Raw genomic sequence first — 3,866 nt, 5'->3', positions numbered from 1 at the left:
GCTGCTGGTCCTGCCTGAACTAGGTGAGCTTCTATGGACTAAAATACCTGAGTGGAAGTCAGGCCAGGAGGGATAAGAGATGCTCAAGAATTAAATTCTGAAGACCAAAGGAAAAAATAAAAGGGAAGCAATGCCTATAAGGAGGAAAAATGGGATTTGTCTGGAGGAACCAAAATGGATGCACAGGGAGCTTATCAACCAACTTAGACTTTAAAAATAAATATAGAGTAGGAGGAAGCCAGGCCAAGTCACAGAGTATAAGGTTCATCCTGAACCTTCACCGGGCTGTCTGTTAGGGGCATCTGCCTTAACGTTCCTCTTGTGCTCCTGGAACCATGATGTGCCTTGACAGGGCATGCTACCCTGTGAGAAGGCCTTGCCTCCCAGACAAGAAACTGCAGCAAAGGGAGAGGAAAGGGCCAGTTACCTAGGATGATTCTAATCATTAATAGTATAATTATTACTGACCTCATCGACGTCATAGACCAGACAGCCCCGGCCCAAGATGGGTGGAATGGGGTTATTGACCTCGCATGCTTGTTTCTCTCTTATGTGGCTGAGATTAGGCATTTTAGTCAGTACATCTACTTTTTCATTTAACCCATTGGGGCCTGAGGTAGTTTGTTATTTCTGAGGATAACAGATGATGGAATCATCAACACAACTTGTTCTATTTTTGTTTCACTTCTGATTCCCATTCCTGAACTTTTTCCTTCTCACCAGGCACCTCCCTGCCTCTTTCTTTTCTGTTTAGATTTTTTTTTTAAATTCTGAATTTAAACATTCCCCTCCCCCAACTGAACATTTAATATACACAGCAGAATGCAAGAAGAGGATCACATATGGGACCATTAATCTCCCTTTCACACTGATTACTTTAAAAAAAAATAAAGTCCATATGTTACTTAACAAATTATCCTGCTTGTCTGTGCTTCCTTCTGGACTTCCTTCTGTCCTCTTCTATGCATGTAAAATAATAATATTTCATTGGTCCTCTTTTTTGGCATCTCTATTACTGACCTCCCTTCCCTCCCCCTCCCCCAGCCCATCCTGCCTAATTAAAAACTGAGGGGAAGAAAAGTTTTAGAGGTAGTTACAAAAGATAAAATAATAACTTTGGTTATATGAAACTGAAAAAGCTTCTGCATAGACAAAATTAATGCATCTAGGATAAGAAGGGAAGCGGTCAATGGGAAAAAAAAATCTTTGTATTAACTTTCACTGATAAGAGTTTGGTATCCAAGATATATAAACAATTTATAAATATATTTAAGACTAACAGCTATTTTTCTTATTAAAACTAAGGTGTTCATACCCTTGAACCAGAGACCTCATTGTTGGGTTCATACCTCAAGAAAACTATTGATAAATGTCAAAATATTTATAGCAACACTTTTTGTGATAAAATAGAATTGGGGGAAAGAAAGTAGTTGTCCATTGATTGGGTAATGGCAAACAAACCGTGGTACATGAATGGAATGGAATGTTACTGTGCTGTAAGAAATGCTGTGTGTGATGGATGCAGAGAAGCATGGACAGATTTGTGTGAACTAATGCAGAGGGGAGCAAGCAAAGCCAAGAAAACATATATATATGCATATATTTTATATATATAAATATACATACACACACACAGTAACTACAACAATGTAAATGGAAAGAACCACCACACACCAAAAAATCAAAAGGGAATGCAACAAAATTATAAAGATCAAGTAGGACTCAAATGAAGAGATATGAGAAGATGCTCCCAATCCATCTTTTCCTGGGGGTGGGAGGTCCACAGGTGTCACACATTGCACGTATTTTTGGAGCTTTTTAATATATCTATAAGTTGTGCTGATTTTTTTTCTTTAAAAATAGTCCTTGTGGAAAATCTATTTTTTCCCCTATAGAATCTCTGCTTATAGTTTTTACAAAGTTACTTTCCCTTTAGGCTGGTTTTTTTTTTTTTTGGAGTGGGGTGGGGTCAGAATCTCTAGATCAACAATTATTTTTGATAATATTGGTTCCTTGGTTGGTCTATCACCTCTCCAAGCTTTAGTTCCTGAATTAGAGTTTTGGACAGTGGCCAGACTCTGCCTGCTTCTGGTGAAGTGGTCAGCCCTGATTCATCTTTCTTTGGGTCCCTTCAGTTTCTGAGCTGAAGGACCATCTCATGGGGTTAGATTCTCTTAGAGCTTTGAGATTTGGAGTGTGGCTCTCCAGGGCCCTCTGTGATGTTGTAGGAGTGCTAGGAAGGTCTGAACTCCTGGGCTCCTTGGCTGTCCAGGTCTGGGCATTATCATGGCATGCCAAATACTGATTATTTGGTTATTGTCCCAGATCCCCAGGGCCTCCAGGATCTGGTTTTCCCGCAAGGGCTCTCTTGACTTCCCCCTCCCCTTTTTCCTGGGAGCCTTCTACTTTTGCTTCTTGCTACCTCCACACTCAGAACTCTACAAGCTATATGTGACCTGTGACCTGTTTCTGATAGCACCGAGCATCTACTAACTTATTCTGCTGTGTTGGTATGCTGGCTTTCCTAGTGGCCCCTTTCCTATTATTGTTGTTTAGTCGTGTCTGACTCTACCTGATGCCATTTGGGACTTTCTTGGCAAAGATAATGGAGTGGTTTGCCATTTCCTTCTGCAGCTCATTTTGCAGATGAGAAAACTGAGGCAAATCGGGTTATACAGCTAGTGAGTATCCGAGGTTGGATTTGAACTCAGGTCTTCCTGGCCCTGTGCTCAATTCACTTTACCACCTCATTGTCCTGTTACTCATGGATAAAATATAAACCTTGCCATTTAAAGTGCCTCCCCCTCCCATGACTAAGCTCCAAACTAGTCAAATCAACCAGCATTTATTATGCTCCTACTGTGTGCCAGGCAATATGCTAAACTCTGGAGACATAAAGAAAAGCAAATGACTGTCCCTGCCCTCAGGGACACGTTCAATGGGAAGTAATCCACGGAGGGAAGGGTTTACATATTTTTTCCATTCATTCCATGTAATCAGTCACCTGCTGTGATTTGGGGTAGTCTGTTGTCCAGTCCTATGCCGCAGCTGGATCTGAGGCGTTCGTGATCAGATGCTGACCCCCTTCAGTGGCCATGAGCTGTCCAGCCCATTCATGGGACGGGCTGTCCCTGCTCTGCTAACACTCCATCTTCACGCCTCCCCGACCAACCCCTTCTCTGAAACAACCCGTTTCCGGGAATATCCTGGCTGGGAGATTCTGGCCTCCTAGATAATTGGCACTCACCTGCCTCCGATATCATGGGTGGGAAGCCGATCAGGAATACCTGCATGACAGAGCCTAGTCAAGGTGTAACCAGGGTGTCTCTCCCCCACATTATCAGTTCATTTCTGCCACCTGCTGGGTATGAGAATTATCACATCCTAAGCTGGGATGCTGGGTAGCCTTTCCCCTTTAGGGATCCAGCTGCAACATCCCTGTCTCTCCGGGTCACTAGGATCCTGGCTGTAGTCTTGCCCCCTCTTCACTTCTTCCTTCCCTCATTAAAATGGAATGCCTTCCTCTGGGTGAGGGCTAATGCACCCAAAATGAAAAGACCTGGTATTTTTAATGTCAATGAATGGTTTGCTTCTTCAGCGGGAATCCCCAAGTCCCCCAAAAGGAACTGCAAAGAACTGGGACAGTAACTGGTATAACAGGCGGAAGTCTTGTCCCTTGGAGGTGTAGGTGTTTTCTGTATGGTCTCAGGATCCTCACTTCTTGCTACATTTGAAGGTAATAAGGATATGGTGTGTCAGATAAAGGGCCAGACTTTGGAATCAGGAAGACTGGAGTTCAAATCCTGCCCTAGACACTTCCTAGCAGTGTGACTCTGGGCAAGTCACTGAATTTCTCTAGACCTCAG

This window comes from Trichosurus vulpecula, chromosome 8 (genome assembly GCF_011100635.1).
Source record: "Trichosurus vulpecula isolate mTriVul1 chromosome 8, mTriVul1.pri, whole genome shotgun sequence".
Classification (NCBI taxonomy): Eukaryota; Metazoa; Chordata; class Mammalia; order Diprotodontia; family Phalangeridae; genus Trichosurus; species Trichosurus vulpecula.
This window is presented reverse-complemented; position numbering follows the sequence as displayed.